Genomic DNA, 15,223 nt, shown 5'->3' on the forward strand with positions numbered 1-15,223 from the left:
GAGAGATGGCTCAGAGAGGCTTCACTGGTATTCCGTCCAGCGGGGGTAGATGAGACCCAGGGCTGGTAGTGCCACTGGGGATAGCAAGTGTCCCATGGCAATGGTGTCAGTACCTTTGTGTGAAAGGGACCATCTCTGGGCAGGGACTTCTCCATGCCTCAGTTTCCTCCTTCTTGCCTAAGGCTCATCCTGCCACTTGTCTCTTGATTCTCAGAGCTATCTAAGAATCATTCAAGAAATTCCTTCCTGACAAAGTTTTTTTTTTTTTAATTTTTAATGTTTATTTATTTTTGAGAGAGACAGAGACAGAGAGAGCAGGGGAGGGGCAGAGAGAGAGGGAGACACAAAATCTGAAGCCGGTTCCAGGCTCTGCCGAGAGGTCAGCACAGAGACCAGCGTGGGGCTCGAACCTACCAACTGAGAGATCATGACCTGAGCCGAAGTTCGATGTTTAACTGACTGAGCCACCCAGGCACCCCCATAATTATGCATTTTTAAAATTTTTTAACGGTTTTATTTATTTTTGAGAGACAGAAAGAGAGAGAGAGAGAGAGAGAGAGAGAGAGAGAGACACAGAGTGTGGGTGGGGGAGGGGCAGAGAGAGGGAGACACAATCTGAAGCAGGCTCCAGGCTCTGACCTGTCAGCACAGAGCCCGATATGGAGCTCGAACTCTTGAACCTCGAGATCATGACCTGAGCCAAAGTCGGACGCTTAGCCAACTGAGCCACCCAGGTACCCCCTGATAATGCATTTTTAATTGAAGTTTTCCCAAATCTATCTTCTTTCTCAGTTAAACAAATGAATAAGAAAGATGCACAGGAGCATTTGGGCTCTCAGTCCAACTCAGGGGCAGTCCTGGTCCAGGGGCAGTGGCCAGAACCCCCACCCCAACCCCTCGGAAAGGGCCCGCCGTGTTCCTCTGGTGGGTGGGTGATCCGGAGGGCCCTTGATTGGAGAACTTGGCCACACCGCAATGCTTCTGCAATGCTTCTGGGCTGGCCACCTTTTTCTCTATTGTTTCTGGGTTCACAAGGAAAGGGGCCGTTTCCCGGATGGCTTGTAGGGCAGTGGGCACTGCCATTCCAGCACCGGCTGTGTTCTGTTCATCTTGGAAGGCCAGCGCCGGCAGGGGGAGGGGTGGTTTCTGTGCTTCATCCCCCACCCGTAAAGCACCCCCCCCCCCCATCCTGTTTCAGCTGGGAGCTGGTTCATCAAGCCACTTGCTAAAGAATTCAGAGCAGTGGGACCCTCGCCCTTGCAGCTCATCGCTGGGCTCATTGCTGGAGGACCGCTGCGATCCCCCTGGGGACCCGCCTTTCACCTCCACCTCTAGCCTTTTCCTCCCCGTGTCTCCCCGTTTAAATACAAAGGGTTTGGAGCTGCACAAATGCAGGTACCAACCCTGGCTGTACTATTCCTTGGCAGTGTGACCTCAGCCACTGTCTGAGCCTCGGCTTTTTCACCTATAAAAAAAGGGGTAATAAATCCATCTAGCTGATGGGTTGTGGCGAGAATGCAGTGAAATAATGCATGTGAGGTGCTTAACCGGCGCCCAGGACATCCCTGGCCTCTGCTTGCACCCTCTCTTACAGAACTGAAGGCAGGTTACTAAGTAGGCCGGCTGTGGTGTCTTCTCTTTCCCGCCTGGACCACAAGCCCACAGACAGCCCCTGTAGGACGCCACCCAGCGGTCTCAGCCAATGCCAGACGATCATGAATCGTGTTAACAGTAACAATGACTCGCATTTATTTACTGTCCTTATGTCTCAGGAACCGCAAATAAAAATAAAATAAAATGACAAAACCGCCAGTCCTCATGAAGTTTACATGCTTTAGCTCAGGCAGTCCTCACAGTCACGCCCACGATGAGCTGCTGTGCCTACTTTACAGATCAGGAAACCGAGGCTCAGAAAAGGTAAGCGACTGGCCCAAGGTCACTCAGCTTAATAAGGAAATAGACCGGGATTTAAACCCAGACTCCAGAGCCTGTCCCTTTGTTACTACTCGGTTTCACGTACGCTTCATGAGAAGGCGGTGAGATTGAGATTATCTGGTGCCGTTTTGCCAGGGTGAGGATGAAAAGCACTGAGCCCTAGTAAGCCACTCACCACAAGTCACCAGGTTGGTCAAGCCCAGAGCACCAAGTGAACGCTGGTGTGTTGAGTCCCCAGGGCTGTTGGTGCCCTCATCTCATCGCCAGAAGGGCCACCTCTGAGCATTGAGGGAGGAAGCCAAGGCCTGGTACCTAGGAGGCCCCTCCAAATCCCTCTTCTGTTGAAGGAGACCCCAAGCTGGACTCAGCAGCAATGAGAATGGCAGAGATCAAAGCCACGGAAGGGTCAGGCATCCACTTCAAGACTGCAAGGCACAGAGACTGAACTCCCTCTTCACCCCGTTTCTATTGCTTTCTCTTCATTTCTGTGCAGCTGATGGGGACCACCTCAGCCGTGGCCTCTCCTTGCTCAGCACCTCACATGAGGTCTGAAGAAGCTACACCCAGCACAGTGCTTGCTGGACGACTCCTGCCTGTTAACACCTTGAGCCAAACCGCTGCTCCTGAGTTCTGAGCGTCTCCCAGGGAGATACCACCTGTGGAGCGTTACTCTCAGCCCCTCCTTCACGGCCCCATCCAAGCCTTCTCAACATGATCTCTCCCCTTCTTGAAAGCCTTTTTAACTCCCAACTGCATTTTTATTTTTACCCGCCAGCACCCTAGCCTACTCTACGCATTAGAAATGTTGGGGGTAAAGGAGGTTTCTCCAGCCCTGTCCCCCATGGCTTCAGGGCTAAGGTGGAAATTCCTGCCTAAGTGGGAAGAGGCTGGTGCCAACTCAGATGATATTTTTTCTGTATTTACTACCTCTGGCTATTGGAGTTGGATAGACCTGGGTGCAAATACAAGCACTATCTTGCAAGATGAAGTTTAATTAGAGGTGGACTATCTTACTAACTGGTTCCCCTGTGTGTTACTCAGGAATTTCAGATGTAGTAAGAGAAAGCCAATTCAATTAGTTTAATAAAAAGGGGGAAGTAATGCTTAGGTATTTATTGGCTCATGAAATGTAGAGTCCAGGATAGTATGAGTTCAGTTTTAGGTACCACTGGGTCCAGGAGCTCAAATAAGGTCAGGACTCAGTCTCTTACTCGACCTTCAGGTGTTTTTTTTCTGTTTTGGTTTCTGTTATGAGCTGAAGTGTGTCTCCTCAGAATTCAAATGCTAAAGTCCTACCTCCATTTAAAGTGCCTTAAAATGTCACTATATGTTGTGACAGGATCTTTAAAAAGGTAAGTCAGGGAAAATGAGGCTACATGGGTGGGCCCTACTCCAATATGACTGGTTTCCTTATAAGCAAAGGAGAGTTGAACACAGACAGACACAGGGGGAAGACCATGTGAAGACACCAGAAGATAGTCATTTACAAGCCAAGGAGAGAGGCCTCAGAAGAAGCCAACCTTGTTGACACCTTGATCTTGGACTTCCAACTCCAGAGCTATGAAGAAATAACGAGTGTTGAATTCAAGCTGCCCAGTCTGTGGTGCTTTGGTATCGCAGCCCTAGCAAACTCATACAGCTTCGTTTTCAAGCAGATGCTTCCCAGGAAATGATAATATGGCCCCTGCAGTTACAGGCTTACATCCTCAGTTCAGCAACCTCAGTGGAAAGAGTCTCTTTTCCCTAACAGGTCTGACAAAAATCCCAGAACTGAGTCTCATTGGCCTGATTTGGGTTACATGTATACTCCTGAGCCAATCCCTGGGCCCAGAGGGATGGAAGAAGCTGATTGGCCAGCCCTGAGTCCTATGCCCACCCCTCAAGTCTAGTTGGACTCATCCAAACTCCCTGGCTTGAGAGCAAAGGGGAGGCAGAGTGAGATCCCCTGGGGAAGGTCAGAGCAAAAGGGAAAGTGGGTGCCAAAAAGCTGAAACTGCCCTGCTCTAATCTACCCCCACCCACAATGCATCCTCCACTGAGCTGCCCCAGAGCTCTTTCTTCATTTAAAATCAGACTGTCTCACCCCCTTGCTTCAATAAAGTTTCATTATCTGGCTCTGTCTGCCTCTCCATTTCCCCTCTCAGGACACACCCACCCCTGCAGCTCTTGGCATGTGGCAGGCACCCTCAACTCTGGGGGTCTTGGGTTGCCACTTCTACCTCAGAAACTTCCCTAGTCCCTCCTCAAGACCCAGACTCACAAATCACTCTCTCCAAAATCCCCGCCCCCACCCCGCTTTTTTTTTCTTTTGAGGCTGACCCACCTCATATCCAAAGCGGAGCTAGGAAAGGATGATGGTAAAAAGGCAGACAGACTGCCTAGGTGCAGATCTGTTTGCTGTGTGGCTGTGGGCAGTTATTCACATTTCTGGGCCTTCATTTTCTCAGGATCTAGTTCCTGGGATTGTTGATGAGGTGAACGACTTAATACATGAAAAGCCCTTGGAACAGTGTCTGGTACACGGAGAATGCCTAACAGGTTAGTTATTGTTACCTCATGCCGTTTGCATCCATCCCTTTTGGGGATGATCTGTTTCCCCTGGGGAGGCTAGGCTCTCCTGGGAAGGGAGGAATGCCTATTCAAAGCATTGCACCCCAGAGGCTCAGTAGGTATGCTGGTTCCCCAGCTCGGAGAAGGTGCTCAGAATTTTGAAACCTTGAATGCAGTTGAGTGAGAGAGTAAGCAAATGAATGAATGAACACAGAGGAAGAGCCTGGGACAACGGAGGGAACAACATCTTCCCTGGATCTGTGATCTGGGCACATCTCCACCTGTCCCGCTCTGAGCCAGCCCCACCCTTTTCTCCCGAAAGCCCTTTTCCTCCAACCCCCTCCTCCTGCCCCATTCAGCCCAAGTTCAAGTGCAAACCACCAGGAAAACCCAAAGAACGTTCATGGGATAAATCACCCGATTACTAATCAGGTCCACCCGTCCCACCGTTAACCGCTATTTTCCCTGCGAAAAGTAAATACGCCTCCTCCCCACCGCCTGACAGCGAAGCCATTAAACCCAGGAAGGGCGTGTCTCCACAGCAGCCCAGAAACAACTTGAAAGTGGAAAAATACGGTGGATTCGGTGATTCAGTGGTCGTTAAGATAGCCAAAATGTTTGGTTTCAGCTTTGACGGAACCCATTCCTCTCCCCTATTTTGTCTCTTCCCAGATCAGAGGGAGCAGAGCCTCAGAAGACACTTGAGCAGTTCTGATGCCTTTGCGCTCCCAGGTGAGTCTGCCAAGCACGTGGGTTTCTTGCCGATCTGCCCCCTACCCGCGGGACTGGGCGTTGGGGGTGCCCCGAGGTTCTGACACAGGCAGGTGAGCCTGAACAGCGCCCCCTGGAGGAGGCCGGGGCGGTGCTGAGAAACCAGGGAGCACGGCCCCCAGCACTTGGGCGACACATTTGGCTCTGGCTTCTGGCAGCTGAGGCAGAAAGAGAAACACATCGGGTTGCATAGTTTTCATTTTCCGACAACAGAAAGCATGTTCAAACCTCGGCAGAGACAACATTTTTACTGGAACCAGGCTCCAGAAGGAATGTATTGGGGGCACGGCGGGGATAAAGGACACTGGGCGACAGGGCAGCGATCTCTGCCACCGCAGTTTCGTTTGCCCCCACATGGGTTCCTTCACTCTCGGAACACCTGCTGAGCCCACATGCTGTGCCTGGCCTCAGCTGGGGCCGCGGGGCCACAGCTGGGACAGGACGCACTCCCTGCTGCCCAAGGTTCGGGTTCTCTCCCTCCTCCTTCGGCACTGGGGATGCCCACTCCTCAGGTTATCACCTCCATCTACCCATGAGTAACAACCATGACAGCAGTGTTACCCTAAGGGCTGGATGGGGCCAAGAGTAGCCCACACACCTAGGTGCCCCCCACTCCCAACAGCCAGCCCCTCTCTTTGTCTTTGCTAACAGAACTCCCATCTTGGTAGGCTGTGCCCAGCCTTAGGGGACACACATGCTGCATCTGAGAAAGCCAAGGTGCCCCCCATTCCCTTTTGTTTTATTAATTACTCACTTTCCCATCCCTTGTAGCTAAGGCTGATCTTGTGAGCCAGTTCTTGTCGAAGAAATGCCTGCTAAAGCCTCTGGGGCAGTTCTTCCCCCCACCCCAACCCCGATACACGGGAAGCCCCCTACTTTCTGCTTTGACCATGATATGTGAAGACTGACACTCTCAGCTATGGCAGCCTTTTAAGACTATGAGGTGACAAGGCTGGACTCCCAAAAGAAATACATGGCGGGGAGCAGAATACAGAAGGAGAGTCCTTGATGTGAACTCTGATCACTGAACCAGCCTATGCCCAACTGCCTGCCTGCAGATTTATAGCACAAGATGTTTTTATTGCTTTCGCTACTGTTAGATGATCGTCCTATTACTTGCAGCCAAGTACATCCTGATTAATGCAACAGGTGTACACACAGCATAAGACAGTTCGGTCCTGGGGTCCCACAAGGGGTCATGAAAAGAAAGCACGCTTTGCAGTAAAGTGGCTCTGGCTTTCATCTTGGGCTCCCGGTGATGACAGGGGAGACTAGACGTGGAAGTGCTGGACACACTTCCTGTCGGGCTGCCTGCCTGTCTCCTGCACTGCGCTTTCCCCAGCATCTAGAGGCATGCCTAGCTCATGGTGGGCATCCGGGAAAGTTCTGTGGAACAAAGGGATAAATTCCTTTCCTTCCCTCTTGTAAAATGAGGTTTCGGTGGTGTGTCGGCTTTGCTCAGGCTGCCACAATAAACTACGACAGGCTGGGTGGCTTAAACAACAGAAACTTATTTTCTCACAGATCTGGAAGCTGGGAGTCCAAGGTCAAGGTGTCAGCAGGTTTGGTTTCTGCGGAGGCCTCTTTCCTTGGCTTGCAGATGGCATCCTGCTTCCTCTGCCTGCGCGTGATCTGTCCTCTGTGCTTGTATCCCTGGTGTCTTGCTGTGTGTCCAAATTTCCTTCTCTTATAAGGACACCAGTCATATTACAGTCGGGTCCACCCTCACGACCCCTTTAAAGACAGTGTCTGCAAACACAGTCCCGTTCTGAGATACTGGAGGTTAGGGCTTCAACGTATGAATTTGGGAGGGTGGTGGTGGTGGGGGGGCACTATTCATCCCATAACAATTGGTTATTACCGAGTCTGCCCCCCAACTGGTTAACTCAAATCTTTCCCTCATTCCCTGCATGTCCAGTGGTCATTTGGGCCTCATTCTTAGAATATTTAATGAAAATTATTTTGATAAATGCTTTTATAACATTCATTTGACAAATACCAGAATAGCCCTTTTTTTTTTTTTTTTTTTTTTTTGCTTTATCCAAAGTACCTTCCACATCCACGATCCCACAGCGTCCTAGGTGTTCTCATTTTGCGCATAGGAAAACCAGTGCTTAGAGAGGTCACCTGACCTTCCCAAGGCCGTTTGCTAATAGCCGGATCAAAAGTCAGGAGGCTGAACGCGGGGCCTCTCCTCACTGTCTGATGTGTGCGTGTGCCATGGCAGGAGCTGGAGGGTGGATTCTTTAGGTGATGTGGACGATGGCAGGGACCCCGGGCCTCTTCTTCAAGGAAGCCCTTCTCTGTGCCAGTCTGGCTGTCTCCCGCCCCACCCTGTCTTTCACTTCAGGCTCCAAACATACAGCACTTCCTGACACACACACACACCCTTTCTCATTTTGATGGGTTGTGCCTCTGGCGAGCACATCCTTTCCCCCCGCTCCTCCTGCCATCCTCCTCATTGTCTTGATTTCCCCAGAAATGCCTGTGCTCCCCTCCCCTGTAATCTCCGTGTCTACCCCTGACCTCCTCGGGTTGAAATTGTCCAGCCCGTGCCGGCCTCCCCGTTGGGGCCAAGGGCATTTCCTGTTGCTTCTGTATCCTCGGCACCCGGGCGGCAGGCAGCACGGGGCTTGGCGGAGCATCACTGCCCAGCGACTGTGGCTCCGAACTGACGTGAATCCTGGGGGGAGAGACAGCATCCTTGTTCCAGTACGGAAGCAGTGTTTTGGAAGAATATTTTTTGAGAGATTGGGGGAAGGCAGAGTAACAGGAGATTCGGGCCGAGACACAGGGAGGGGCCATAGAGGACGAAGAAGGGGTGCAATGCTCACAGGTCTCCAGGAGGGAGACGGTCAGCTTGTGCACAGAACTTCCCCGCTCCAGGAAAACAGGAAGCAGGCTTTACCTCCTGTCTTCTAGCCAAAAGAGAGGGAGTCCACACCTGAGCGTCCCATGACTTCCTTGCCCAGGGAAGGGGGAAAATCCTATTCTCCTGCCAAGGAGAAGGCCTAGCTAGCTTTTGGTAGAGAAATAATGACATCCAGTGGACAGCCACGTCATCCTCAGACTCGGCTGATGGCTTCCCCAGTCAGGAGACCTTCCGGGGCAGGGACAGCAAGGAGTTGTGCATCCAGCACTGGAAGGCTAAACCTTCAGTTGAACCTGAATCCTGATTCAGCCTCTTAGCTGTCTGACCTTGGGTAAGTGACTCCTCCTTCCTGAGCCTCTGTTTCCTCCATGGAAATGGACAGACTCCGAAAGCACGTTTTATGAACTGTTTAGCAGACACCGCTTCTCCTGCTATCAGAACTTGGGTTTCTTGGGAACGGTACCTTCGAGGCAGTGCTATGAAGTAAAAGGAGGACAAGTTCTGGAATCAGATGGCCCTGGGTTCAAATGCTAAATTCCCCACTGAATGGCCTGAAGCAATTAACCATCTCCCTGAGCACATAGTTCTGCAAAATGGGTTCATGACTGCTTCCAATCCCAAGGGTTATCACCAGTATGAGACCCTATTGTGGGTGCACGGGCAACAGCATTCCTGAAATTTGGAAAGACTGATGTGTCCCCACCTCAGGGGCACAGGGAGGGCTATGCAGATGGCAGAGCAGTCAGCAACTGAGAAAACAGGAGGAGAACTTCATGTCCCTGCATTTCCTGAATGGCCCCAGCTGACCTCCAGCCACGTTCAGGGGCTCAAGGTCTCTGAGATCTCACCAGGCTCTAGGGCCAGCACTAGCCAGAGGTCAAGGCCACCATTTGCTAGAACAGTCCCCCAGGCTAAGGGGGCCAGGCTAGAGAGACGTGAGGGGGCCAAGGGAGGAGCGGAGCCCCCACTGCCATCCCTCCAAGAGGAGAGGGGAACCTGGGAAGGAGGGCCAGTCAAATCTGACCGTGACTCAGTTGTAATTGACAGAGCCGAAGTCCCTGGGCTGGAGCGAGGCAAGTCGGAAAATGACCAGATTAAGCAGCTGCCATGAGGCACGCAAGGAACTCTGGGAGCTGGGAACCCAGTTGTCAGCCTGTGTCCCAGAAACAAAGTGACATTTTTGCATGCCTGAGTTTGTGACTAAGAAGTTAACGCACTTGAGGTAGGCAAAGTGCATGGGCATAGTAGGCCCTCAGGAGAGGTTGCCTGGCTTTCTGCCTCTTGGTCTGTTTGTGTGGAAGCTGGCCAGTTCCACAGGTCTGTGTGTAAGGCTACCCTGAGCACCTGTCCTGTTCATCTTAATCCCCTGGAGGAAAGGAAACGTGTGTGTGTGTGTGTGTGTGTGTGTGTGTGTGTGTGTGTGTGTGCGCGCGCGCGATCCTGACCCTCAGAGGTTAGCCCGGGCCTGGGCAGGGGAAAAGCCTGGGCACTCATAATTGTACTGTACCCTCTCATCCTCCAACAAACCTGTGAGGGAGGATTATCCCCCACCCCAGCCACTTTATAAACCAGGAAGCAGGAACGCTGCCAGGGCCTGTGATGTTGCCCCAGTCACCCAGGTAGGAACCTGAGGGGCTGGAGTTTAAACCTGGCTTCTGGCCCCTGCCTCCCAAAAAGGGCTCTGGATGGTCTTTGCCGATGCCCCACTGTGTGCAAGGCCTCACACCAAGGCTTCATGCTCCACGCTTTCCCGCACTGTCGCATGTATTCCTCATGAAAGCCCCATAAACTACTCCTTCCTGTCGCCACCTCCCCTCCCATTTCACGGATGAGGAAACTGAAGCTCATGGAGGTTCCACAACTCACGTAAGGTCACTCAGCTGGCCCACAGCAGGGCCAGGACCCCGTCTAAGCAGAGGCCGACATCCTCACGTCTACCCACTCTGTGATCCCAGGTGAGGCAGTCGTGCCGGAACAGAGGCCGGTTATGGTGTCCACACTGCAGAAGTTCTCTCAGGCCTCCACTGTGCCTGCCAGCTGCTCTCATCATCACCCGCCCGCCTGAAATTTGGCATACCCTTATGCCGTAAACAACACACGGTATTTCTTTCCTCTTCTCTTCTCAACCAGCTCTGTGACATTCACCTCTCCGAGGCGCCTTCGCCCCTCTGAGCCTCGGCGTTCTCCTGCATGAAAGGGGGCTGGTAAATCCCATCTACAAAAGTATCGCGAGCCGTTGTTTTCATCCCAAATGCCTCTCCTCCCTGAGCACACCTGTGAGGCGCCCTCCAACCCCCCCCCCCCCCCCCCGAGCCTGGATTCCAGCCACCAGCTCTCCTGTCCTGGCTCCTTCACGCAGGCCCCTGCCACAGGCCAGAACATCTGCCGGAGAACGCCATGGAACTCTGCCCCTGAGCCGGGGTCCTGCCAGCAAAGAGTTTAAACAAACAGAACTGGGCAGAAACGAAATGGTCCGTCGGTCGTAAAAGGTTGTGCCTCATGCTTATGCACTCGGGTTTCATGATAATCCGAGTGATGGTTCTCCTGAGGAGGATTGGAGAGAAAATGGTCGGGGGCTCTGAGGGGAGCAAGAAAAAAAAAAAAAAAAAAAAAACAGCCATGTACCCAAGGCAAGCACTGCCAAGAAAGTGGGCCTGCATGGTCAATAAACGGAAGATGGCGGGGGGTGGGGGGCGGGGTGGGGGTTGGGGCACTGGAGGAAAAGTGGGGCTCTTTCCAACTGGTCCAGTGTCCAAGTCAGACCTTCACCAGTGAGAGCTCTTTCCACCTAATTTGTGCAGAACTATCAGCAACCCCAAACCACTGTGGTCAGAACCCGGGAGGTGGAGCGGCCAGCTCAAACACCCTCTGGCTGTGCAGGTAAACCGTGAAGCACGTAAAGGAAACACCAGAACACACATGATGAGCCTTGACCACGGACACACAGTGTTGGGAAGGCAAGAGGGAGCGATGGGGACTGCGGCAGTGGAGACAGCCGGCCCCGGGGCCGTCAGCTCCCGCCAAGCCCTGCCACTCGGGAACGCAGACCCAGGATCGCCAATCTTCTGCTTTTTTTCAAGACAAGCAGGAAAGAACGGATTTTGTTTTTTAATGTGCAGGTTCCCAATTTTTAAACATTGGCAACTAATTCAAATGTTTTTTTTTTTTTTCTTTTTTTTAAAAGCGCTACATGGGCCAAACAAAATATATCTGTAAGCCAAATTTGACTCACAGGCCACGGGGTTGCAATTTCTGCAGTTTTGTGTCACGGTCAAGGCGATGGGATCTGCCCGGATTCAAGTCCCAGTTCTCCCATCGACTGGCAGGGTGACCTTGGGCAAGTCTCCTAGCCTGTCCAAGTCTCAGTTACTTTGTCTGTAAAATGGGAATCGCAGTAGCATCGACATATGGCATTTGAGGAAGTTTTATGAAATTTATGTCATGGAAATTCCTTGGCACAGTGCCCAGTATATGGTAAGCCCTGAAGAAATGTTAGCTATTGTTATTAATTCACCCGGGGCGGGGTGGGGGGGGGGACAGAGTGGGGGGGGGGGTAGATAGAATAGCAGGTCATGGACAAAGAATGAGGCCAGGAAAAGAGACCAAGCAGGCAAAACAGGGCAAAGCCTGGAAACGCCAACCAGGCTTTTTCTCTCTAGAATGGCCCTTGCAGAATGACTGTCACAAACTGGCACCAAACTGCCAAGAGAATTTTGGACAGGTCGGACAGTGACCGGAAGGCTGGTGGCCCTCCACTGTCCCCCCACTTCTTTCCAGACTATCACCAAACAGACCTCATGAAACCTTCTGGACTGCTGCAGAGCAAAAGACGGATAGGGAGGGGGCCCTACAAGAGGCTAAATGGTGCTTCAGGTCTGTGGCTCAGCTGCGGGGGGCAGGGTGACTTTGGCTATGTCATTTCATCTCCCTCTGAGACTCCATTTACCTGTCCATACAATGGGATAACTACAGTTATCTCCCAAGATACTGATTGGGATTAGGAGTAAGGCAGGGTAGGATCCAGTATGGCACTCATGTTCCACAATTGCGGGCTGCCACTGCTGGTTATTGTTGTTATAGTTTTTATCATTAACGGGGCAATAGAGATGCCTGTCTGACCAGCATCCATCCACCTCTCTTCAGGTAACCATCCCAGTTCTCTGAAGAAACATCCCTTCTCCATTCCCAACTGAATGGTTCAATTGGTGTTGACTCCTCCCCTCCCACCAGGGAGAGGTGTGTGAATCAGGTGTAGCTAATGAGAGTAGCATAGTTTCCTGGGCCAACACAGGGCATTCATTCAAACTGTGATGGAAAAGAAGGTCTCCGTTTTCCATCAGATGCATTGTGGTGAGGAGTAAGCTGGAGCCACAGCAGCCATCTCACTACCACATGGGAAGAGCCTGTCTAAGAATGGAACCAATATCGAGGGAATCATGGCAAAGGGTTGGAAATATTCTTGATAACACTACTTAAGCGCCTGGATCCAGCTGTACCTGAAGTTCACACTACACTGAACTATTCCATCTCAGGAGCCAAAAAATTCCTTTTTCTGCTTAGACCATTTTGGATTGAATTTTCTGTATCTTGCAACAAGAACCTCAACAGATACATGAGCCTTAAGGATGAGTTAAGAAAATGACCCACACCTGAATGGCTCAGCCAGCTGAGCATCCAACTTTGGCTCAGGTCATGATCTCATGGTCCGTGAATTCAAGCCCCACGTGCTGAGCTGTCAGCACAGAGACCGGAGCCTGCTTCAGATTCTGTGTCTCCCTCTCTCTCTGCCCCTCCCCTTCTCACACTCTGTCTCTCCCCAAAATAAATAAACATTTAAAAAAAGAAGGAAAAAAAAAAAAAAAAAAGGAAATGCCCCAAAAGGAGAGTTTCATTAGTCGGCAGTTCTTATAGGCTGTCAGACCATGCTCTGAGCATGACCGCACTATTTGCCTTTTTCTGGGAGTACGGTAATATATCCTGAAAGCCTTTCACAGACTTTGGTCAAGCTTTCCTTAAAACAATGGTTGTGAATCAGGGGCAAATCTTCCCCTACCCACCCCCCCCCCCCCAGAGGACACGTAGCAACGTCTGGAGACATTTTTGGTTGTCACAGTGGGGCAAGGGGTAGGCACTCTGTGCTACTGGCCTCTTGGGGGTAGAGGCCAAGGATGCTGCCCAACATCCTACAGTGCACAAGCCAGCACCCCTCCTGGGATCAGGAATGATCCCATCCAAACAGCAACAGGGCTGAGGGTGAGAAACAGGGGAGAAGTAATACACCGACCCCTTCTCTAGCCACCTCAGCTTCCCTGGAGTCTTAAAGTGCTACATGTTTGAAGACAGAAACCAGGCTATTAGGGGACTTTATATACTTCATCGTGTTCTCTTGGGGTAGACAATGCTGTGACTCCAACCCAATTCAAAGAGGCTGCCCCAAATGTACACACCGTTTACGCATAATCCCCCCGTGGGTCTGTAGCAACCTTCCCCGTCACTGTAACAACCACAGCCCATAACTAGTGGGCCAACAGGAAGAGCAGGCAACTTCTCTGAAGACAGACAGTCTCATTCGGCGACACACGCGTGTCTTCCCACATCTGGCGATAATGCATCGAACAAATGAGCAAATGACCTAAGTCCCACATATCCAATAGAAAGGAAAGATAGTATTCCCTTACTGTCTAGAGTAGCAGTTCTCAGTGTGTTTCCCCTTAGAGTACTACTCCTGTGAGGTAGTCAAAGGGGGAAAAAAATGATTCCAAGATCAAATAAATGTGGGAAACACAAAAGCCTCCACTACCTTCATGGGCAGCAACAGCATGCGTTAGCCCATTAAAGGCTCTGATAAGACCTGCATTTTACTCTTTTTTTTTTTTTTTTTTTTTTTTTATTTTATTTTTGGGACAGAGAGAGACAGAGCATGAATGGGGGAGGGTCAGAGAGAGAGGGAGACACAGAATCGGAAACAGGCTCCAGGCTCCGAGCCATCAGCCCAGAGCCTGACGCGGGGCTCGAACTCACGGACCGCGAGATCGTGACCTGGCTGAAGTCGGACGCTTAACCGACTGCGCCACCCAGGCGCCCCAAGACCTGCATTTTAAAACAATGTGCTTGAATTTCTTTTGGTCCGCATTTTTCAAACTCCACCATGCAATCTTTTTTCACTTATAATACTTATTTAGTATCCATGGAACTATCATCCCAGAGGACACGCATTGGGAAACATTTCAAAGGGACTACAGAGAAAGTGAAATATAGTATATTAATGAGATGTAAAAGCCAATCCAACAAAATCAAGTAATGGTGGCAATAGACCAAAGCCCTTTGGCCAGAGAACTCTGCCTTAAATGTGTCAGTACGGCTCATCCTTATTTTATTTAAGCATCCCTGCTTGCTTTTTTTTTTTTTTTTTTTTTTTTAATTAAGTAGGCCTCACACCCAGCACAGAGCCCTATGCAGGGGTGAACTCTCAATCCTGAAATCAAGACCTGAGCCAAGACCAAGAGTCAGACTCCTAACCAAATGAGCCACCCAGGTGCCCCATCTCTACATTTTTGTAGCTGCTCCAAGGGCCTCCCAAGGGCTGCCCAAGTGTCAGGCCTTGTGCCAGATCTTGGAATTGTGAAAACAAAAAGTCACACTTTGGTAGGTTCTGCAGTACAGGATGTGGAGAGCCTTCTGATGCAGTAAAGAACAGGGGCATTTGCCCCTTGAACCTTAAGACCTCCAAGTCATTTCAGGAATATGCAGTTCGTACGTTATCAGTTATATTGACCCTGTCAGCATTTACCAAAGAGTTGGGCAAGGAGTCAGGAGGGGACGGGTGGTATCAGCCACCCGTAAGTGCCCTCCTAAGGGAAACAGTCCACCCAAGCCCGCTGTGCTTCAGCTGTGCTTCAACAAAGGATGGTCACGGGTTGGACAAAAGATGCGCACCTGATTCAAGGGCAGCCCCTTCATTGGCTGGTTGGTGACCTATGAGGAGGCCAGAACAAAAAGGCTCCTCCCAGTCCGTTCAAGTAATTGACGTGAGGAGGCTCTGTCGCTCTGGGACTCGACCAGGCAAACCGCGAGGGAGGCTGCAAGTTGGTGGCA

The sequence above is a fragment of the Panthera onca genome, chromosome A1 (assembly GCF_046562875.1).
Source record: "Panthera onca isolate mPanOnc1 chromosome A1, mPanOnc1 haplotype 2, whole genome shotgun sequence".
In the NCBI taxonomy this organism is placed as follows: domain Eukaryota; kingdom Metazoa; phylum Chordata; class Mammalia; order Carnivora; family Felidae; genus Panthera; species Panthera onca.